A 9,180-nucleotide genomic window follows, 5' to 3' on the forward strand; every position below is an offset into this window, starting at 1 on the left:
GGGGAAAATTCTTGGAGCACGAAACTGTCCATACTAATGTGACAAAAATATACGGATGGATCAAAGTCAAGTAGTGGTGTTGGCTGTGCAGTTATCCTTGGTGATACAGCATATACAGCTAAACTACCTGACTTTGCATCCATATTCACAGCAGAATTAACAGCCATAGTCTCTGCCCTGGATATAGTTGTTCAAAGTAGCGACACTAATTTTGTCATTTACTCGGATTCGAAAAGCACTTTAGAAGCTATTAAAAAATTCAATAGCTTCCATCCGTTAGTTCAAAAAGTTCAGGAATCGCTCCTCCATTTGTGTTATTTGCGTAAATCTGTCTCTTTCTGTTGGGTCCCTTCACATGTGGGGATTTGCGGAAACGAGATGGCAGATAGGGAAGCGAAAGCTGCTAGTGTCTCCTCAGAAACAGCCTTTAGTAAAGTGCCTCATACAGATCTAAAAGGTCCTTTTAGGTCTTATATTTTAAGCAAATGGCAAGAAAGATGGACTTCTCCTCATCTTGCCAATAATAGAAAGTACAGAAATATTAGAAATAATATATTGCCGTGGCCTTCGTCTTTCCAGTCTGATAGGCGAACAGAAATAGTTTTAAGCAGACTGAGGATTGGGCACACTTATTTGACCCATCAGTTTATTTTAGAAGGGGGCAGCCTCCCAGAGTGTGCTTGCGGTGGCGAGATGCTAAAACGTGGAGCACATTCTGGTTGCTTGCCCCAGATATTTTAACCAGAGAGAGAGATATCTTAGGGGTAAATCCCTTTGTGATATTTTGGGAGATGAAGCAGATATTTCTGCTCTCATCTCCTTTTTAAAGTCTATAAATATTTTTAATAACATTTAATTATTTTTTAGCTATCACATCATAGATATATATATTTATTTATAAAGCATTTTCTTCATTTATTTCTTCATTAATTCATTCATTTCTCATATGGTAATTTATATATGAACCATTTTCTTCATAACCTTATTAACTCATTCATAATGTAATTTATTTAATCTCCATTACGGCGCTGAATGGCTTCTTTGGCCCCAGTGCCTGGGCTTTTGCCCTAAAACTCATACATCCATCCATCCATCGAACGTGATAGATAGCTAGTTAATATTATAATGGTTATGACAGCAATCTATTTAGAAGCTATACATATATATACACGCACACACACACACACACACACACACACACACACATATATATATATATATATATATATATATATATATATATATATATATATATATATATATATATATATATATTATATATATCCAAGGGAGGACGAAATTATCAGCTTAAAAAATTCCTCTTCGGTTAACATATATGCAAATAAATATTTAATTCCGAGGTAGAGCGAATTGGATATTAAAGGACATGTGTAGCTTAATATATGTATATGAATCACGGTGATGTGATAAGAATTCATATATATATATATATATATATATATATATATATATGTATGTATGTATATAAATATACATATATATATATATATATATATATATATATATATATATATATATATATATATATATATATATATATATATATATATATATATATATATGAGATGTTCAGGTGAAAATGAAAGAAGGAGGTACGAAGACTTTCAACTTATTGCAAAGTCATCTTCAGGGCACTAAACAAACTTACACGAGAAAGCAATATGAGGTCACAGATAACAAATAAAACAAGGTCAACAACCCAACTTAAGTATGCAAATAAAACATTGCTCAAAACTAAAAAAACGTACTTAGCGGAAATATGCAGTTACTGCAAATCGCAGTACAAAACTATCAGAGAAAATTCAGAACATCTATGAAATTGCAGGAGAAGTGTGTTACCCAGGGTATTTTATTGATAGTTGCCTCCAAAGTACAAAAAAATTTTACAGTCACGAAAGATCAAGTAATTTTGAAACTGAAAACATTTTAGTTTTGCCATTATCAGTAGTAACGTAGCCTGAAATGTCTGAAAATAATGTCGTTTTTATCAATAATTCGTCTGTCAAGAATTCATTGTTTGGTAGTGAACCAGTAATGCCAATAGGAGGGGTGTACAAAATTAAATGATTTACTTGTAACTTTACCTTATATTGGACGTCCAATCTGGTAAGGAACTAGTAATAGATTTAACGTCCAATCTGGTAAGGAACTAGTAAGAGATTTACGCAGCATAAATATAATGTACTGGTTGCAAACAGTTCAAGTGCCATTTTTTTTCACGTGTATAGACTGGAATTCAGCTAGAGTAGGTTTTAGAGGTTCATCAATGCACGAGAGATTGTTAAATGAAGGATGCCTCATTAATTGTTTTACCAACGTGAATATGAGCGATGGTCTTTTGAAGATGGACGAATTGTTGTAAAGCTTTATTCTTGATGATTTAACAGTTAAACGAGTTGTTAGATATTTTACAAACATAGTTTTGTACTGCAAATATTTTGTAGTAACTGCATATTTCCGCTAGGTACGTTTTTAGTTTTTGAACAATGTTTATTTACATACTTAAGGATTTGAAAATGGGGAAGATGGAGCTTTCTTTTTGGTGGTGTTTAGTTTTCAAAAACAGCGATTTAGAAAAATACTTTGATCTCACTTTCAAGTAAGTGGTTGTACACACGAACACGCGCACGCGCACGCGCATATACTCTATATATATATATATATATATATATATATATATATATATATATATATATATATATATATATATATATATATATATACTATATATATATATATATATATATATATATATATATATATATATATATATATATATATATATATATATATATATATATATATATATACTATATATATATATATCTATATATATATATATATATATCTATATATATATAGATATATATATATATATATATATATATATATAGTATATATGTATATATATATATATATATATATATATATATATATATATCTATCTATATATATATATATATATATAAAGTCTATCACATTACCGTGATTCATATACATATATCGAACTATAAATGTCCTTTAATATCTAATTCGCTCTACCTTGGAATTAATGATATTTTCATATATGTTTAGAGACCGGGGGGGAAATCTAATAATGCGATAAAAATTAAAATGGTGGCGGACCGACAGGTGTGAATCATCGGCCTCTCAATTCCAGACTGGCAGTGAAGCCTCGGTTAAACATATATGAAAATATATTAATTCCGAGGTAGAGCGAATTAGATATTGAAGGACATTTGTAGTTCAATATATGTATATGAATCACGGTAATGTGATAGACTTATACAATGACTACTTGTGGGCAAAAGCACTACCACGCTACCGAGGACGAGATGGCTTGATGCAGTCTCCAAAACAAAAAAATTACCTGAGCGCGGCAGGTATTTGAGATGGGAGGCGGCATAAACTTATATCTCTTGCGGTGGCGGGGTTGTCTAAGGCTTCACTGCCAGTCCTGGAATTGAGAGGTCGACGGTTCGCGCCTGTCGGCCGCCAATTCTATAATCGCTTGATAAATTCCCCCTTGGTTAAACACATATGAAAATAAATTAATTCCAAGGTAGAGCGAATTAGATATTAAAGGACATTTGTAGTTCGATATATGTATATGAATCACGGTAATGTGATAGACATATATATATATATATATATATATATATATATATATATATATATATATATATATATATATATATACACACACACACACACACACATATATATATAGAGTATATGCGCGCGCATGTGTGTTCATGTGTACAATTACTTACTTGAAAGTGAGATCAAAGTATTTTTCTAAATCGCTGTTTTTGAAAACTAAACACCACCAAAAAGAAAGCTCCATCTTCCCCATTTTCAAATCCAGAATTGCTGTAGATCAGTGGTTCTTAACCATCCTATAACTCATCGAGGCTCTTCAGGATATTACCGTAAACCCTTTATAAATTTTGAAATGGTGAACCTTGTGAATAGGTCAAATAACACAAAATGCTAGGAAGACCAGGGTTCATTTAAAATGCCACAAACAACACTGAAAAATTCCACATAGCCTCTACAAATGCCAGAACATTGCAGATTCCATAGAACTGTTGAACACCATACAAATAACTAAACCCAGTTCTCATTCACTCAGTGGAAGGGTTGAAGCTGTTTTGTAGCCGTAAATGAGTCTATCAAAGCGAGGAGTAGCGCTCAACAGGCAACACCTCATACCAGCATCGATTACAAAGCAACAAGTTGTTGTACTCACAAAACTAGTAAAAGGCCAATTGGCTACCCCAAATATATGAAGATAATTTGTACTCTTCCAAACCCTTTGTGACTCCCTGAAAAACCCTAAACAATCCCCCAGGGTGTCACGACCCCCAGGTTAAGAACCACTGGTGTAAATATTTGAACCAACACTACTTTTCATAATTCCTTCCTGCCTAGCCTTTTATAATTCGCAAGAGATACTAAGTACTTCGTCTATTATGAAAACCGAACACTGAGAACCCAGGACCCTTTCTCTCTCTCATATGTAATCATGCACACAGTCACGAGCACTCAAATTTCTCCTTCTACATATTGTCAGCAATCTTGACTTAATAACTCATTCCTCTTCAAAAATACGTAGTTGTTGACAGTAAACAGAATTCGTGATATTTGAAACTGAAATCCAGGAAACTGTTCAACAGTTCCTTTTTCAAGAGTAAGCATTGATTCTGTTTTCACACAGGATATACATAAAGAAGTAAGAATTGTGTATCAGGCTCTGCATACTGTGTATAATTGACGATTACAAACAAGTATACACAACCAGATGTCCTCATCTAGCCCAATGCTAATGAAAGTATGAGAAGGGAGGGAGGGTAAGGAGAAAGAACCGAGATGATATTAGAAGAATGAGATCAGTGGAAATACATAGAAATGAGTTTAACTTGAATTAGAAGAGAATCTCAGCGTTTTGAAGATTTTGTTCAAGCAAAGTGAATAATGCATATAGACTAGTGAAAAGTATTCATCCAAAAGCTTCGACAGGATGGGGGAATTAGAGCTAGAAAATAATGAGTATGAATGGTGATGGAACATGCTGATGGCTATTTTCAATAAGGTATGTCCTACAACGTCTCCAAACTCAAGACAAATGACGAGCCAGGGTTTGATGATACATGTAAACGAGCTTACCCTGGTAAACAGACCATGTAGATGAAATGATTTATAGAAAATTGCACAATTTTTGTTAAATCTCGCTGTACCGCAAAAAGAATCTATCGTACAGCCGAGAGAAATTACAAAAAATTACTTGAAGAGGAAACTTGAAGGAATTACTCAGCCTCATCTGTGGTGGATCAAATTGGCATTATCTAACTTTGGGTCAGGCTCGTCCTCCATTCCATTCCAACCAATACTAACAGATAATGGCAGATCGGTTACTGGTCCTGGGGAACTTGCTGAACTGCTTTAATCCATCTTTTGTATGCTAATCAGTCTTCTGAGGATGTCTCTCTACCTGATATTTGTCATCCTGAAACTATTCTTACCAAATTTGCATTTTTCATTAGGGATGTTAAGAAAAATGTTTGATAATTCTGATAGCTAGGGTGGAGAAGAATCTGATGGTTTTGTGAGGTGAGATATAAGCAAAAGTGCAGGTCAGATGCTGACTGTTTATTCATCCAAAATCCAAATTCACATAGGTTAATGCCTCATGCAAGCCTCAAGGTAGGAAGGAGATTAAATCTGGGCATCTGTGCTTCTTTGCAGATGCAAAATAACAGATGCATAGATGTAAAATTTTATTTGTTCATAAGATAAGTATACATGGTTGAATAGCTGGCAGAATGATGTACAGAATAATAACAATTCATAAGAGGTAACAATAAACAATGTTGAAGATATTTACATAAAACATGTTACAAGAATCTGTGTTTCTCTCAACCGCGTGGCGAGCACATGTTGTTCTTGTACGGAGAAAGTTAATTTGTCAGGTAACCCTACCATGTGGGTTTGCCACGTGAAGGCTACAGTACTCCCTCCCTCCCCAGAAGAGGGCCACTTCTGTGGGGGTGGTGGTCTGGTATGTATGCTGGTTTCAACCAGTCGATAGAGACCCATGTTGTCCTCCCGTTGACTACTATCTGGTAGGTTTTTGGTCATCTCTGGAGTATTCTGTGTGGGCAGGAATGTGCTTGGGAGAGCGGGGTCTATATGTGTCAACCTGGATTAACGTTTATATTTTACATTCTTTAAGTCTTTGGTACATACACTTTACTGTTTGGATGGTAGGTAGTCTTGGCCGGTAACAATTTCTATTGCCCTTGGTGTTGGACGTTGTTGTCTTGGCTTGTATTTTCTTCAAACACATCTGTGGGCAATGTCAATGCCTGGCTGTGCAGGACTTCTGCTGGACATGCATTGAATCCTTTGCTTTGTGTTGTTCTGAGTTCCAGTGGAACCCATGGCAATTCTCTTCTCCAACTTCCGCCTTGACATCTGGCAGTGAGAGAGGCTTTCAATGATCTGTGTAACCTCTCGATTATTTTGTTTGCTTCGGGGTTGTAGGCTGCTGTGTGTGTGATTTTCTTCCCCAGACTCAGGCTGGAGGTAAGGTTGGCACCTGTCACTTTCTGTTGCCGGATTGGGATTACTTCCAGCCCTCTGATATGGGTTAGCGGTCCCACTATGTCGATGTGTTATGCAAGTAAGCGGTCCATTGTTTTGAATTTCTCTATTTTGCTCTCTGTGTGCCTTGTGACTTTTGATGTCTAGTATGGGATGCACTCTCTTGCCCACGTCTTTATATCCTTCCTCCTGCCCCACGAGATGTACTGCTCTGCTATTGTTTGGGCAGTTGATCATCCTGATGGTTGGAATAGGTAAATGGCGAGGCAGAATGCTCTCCTCAGTATCTCTGGCAAGAAAGGTCGTGGTCATCCAGTACTCCTCTCGCAGGTGATGGTTGTCGTTCCGCTGTTGATCAACAGGTCTCTCCATGTGAGGGTGGGGTTTATCCACCACAGTCCCTCATTGTCCTTCTGTGATCTCGGGATAGGATATCCTAAGCTGGATGGTGTTGATGCAGCATTTTGATGGGGCGTCCGCCACGGTCTTTGATGAATCCTTCAGGTATTTAATGGTGCAGGAGTACTCGGCTATTGCTGACAGGTGCTGTTATTGTCGCACTGACCATGTGTCTGCTGTCTTCACGAAGGCATGGACTATTGGTTAGTGGTCTGTCTGGGCCATGAACTGATGTCCCTAAAGCATGTGGCAGAAATGGTGGACTGCTTTGTAAACTGCATGGAGTTCTCTGTCGATCACTAAATACTTGGGCACTGTTGTTGTTAGCTTTCTGCTGTAGAAGGTTAACGGGCAGTGACCATCAATGTGCAGCTCGAGTACGGCGCCCATCACTGTGTTGCTTGCATCTGTTGTCAGTATTAAGGATCTGTGGGTGAAGGAAATATTAATGTTGTTGTAGACATTATTGCTTCTTTTGCTAATTTAAATGCCTTATTTATTTCTGCACAATTTAATTGTTTTTTATTTCCTCTGAGGCACTGATATATAAGGGTCATTATTTTTGTAGTATTCGGGATACCCCTATGATAATTCTTGATTAGTCTAGAGAATTTTTGCACAGATTTCACTGTTGCTGGTTTGGGGAAATTTTTTATTGCTTTCACTTTCTCTGGCAGAGGTTTGATGCCATCTGGGTTTGTTGCCAGAAATTCTGCCATTTTCTTTGCCCATTTGCACTTGTCCTCATGCACTATTAGACCATTTTCTTTGCGGTCTTTTTAACACTGTTCTCAAGTCTCAAGATGTTGTTTTAGGTTCGGGCTGAAAATTTATGTATTGTCAATGTATATTACACAGAATGGGAGGTCCCCAAATACTATGTCCATTAACCTTTGGAACATTGCCCTTCAGTTGTGGTGGAGGCAGAAGGAACTGTTGTTGAATATGTAGGTGCTGAATGGGGGGATGATTGCAGTCTTCTCAATGTCTTCTTTTGCTACCGGACACTTGGAAATATCCATTTAGTAGATCAGTCTTGGTGAATATTTTTGCTCCACTCATTTGGTTTGCATTATCTACTGTACTTGGTAATGGATATCTGTCCTGTTTCGTTTTTACATTCATCTTTTGGCAATCTCCACATAGGCTCTATGTTCCATCTGCTTATGGTACTATGTATGGTGGTGACGGCAATGGGCTGGAAGCTTTCTGGCATATTCTGGCTACTTCCATTTCCTGTGAAGCTCTTTAAGTCTTGATTTGACATTTGCAAGAGAACCTTGATCAGGGTTTCCAGTGCAAGCTAATTCAAATGAATTTTTTCAAGTGTTGTTTTCGATTTAGTAAATCACACAGCACCTATTTATAACTTCAGAATCTTGGAGTGGGTTGATATGGTGTAAGAATACTTCAAGCTATCCTTACGCTTAGGTAGCAGCGAATTGCTGTTCATGGGATCTTCAACAAACCAAGACCCATTGTGTATTGAGCTTCCCAGGGTAGTGTTCTTGGGTAGTGTATACAAGTGATATAGTTGTTGGGCTGGAAAACAAGATTGTTCGGTATGCTGATGATGCAACAATTGTGAGAGTAGTAAAGTCTCCAATTATGAAAGATGAAGCAGCCTTCAGCCTTAATCAGGTCATGGACCAGATCAGTGAATGGTGTAGTAGGCGGTGATAGAGGACCGAACTCCGGTAAAATGAAAACACTATTGATTAGTAGATTTTTTACACATTTTACACCTTATCCTCCTCTTCTGGTGGATGGGACTCTGCTAAATGAATCTGAAGCCTTAACTATTCTAGGTGTAACTTTTGACTCGCATCTTAATCTTGAGAAACATTTAATGAAAGTTTCAGCAAAAGCCACATAAAAGTTGGGTATTGTTTGTAAGGCCTCATATATTTATAATAATGATAAAATCAATGCAACTTGTTTTGGGTCATCTGTACTCCCTTTACTAGAATACTCCAATGTGGATGTCTACTTCTCGATGGATGGTCTTTTGTTTGTCAAGTTTTCATGTTGTATTTCAACAGAGATCTTTTGCACCAACAATTGATCCCTGATCCCCTTTTCCTTGCCGAGGTAGTAAAAAATGCCTCGCTGTCGAACGTCTCAGTTCCAGAGGTCCTTCCTTCCTCACACTCT

This window comes from Macrobrachium nipponense, chromosome 4 (assembly GCF_015104395.2).
Source record: "Macrobrachium nipponense isolate FS-2020 chromosome 4, ASM1510439v2, whole genome shotgun sequence".
Taxonomy (NCBI): Eukaryota; Metazoa; Arthropoda; class Malacostraca; order Decapoda; family Palaemonidae; genus Macrobrachium; species Macrobrachium nipponense.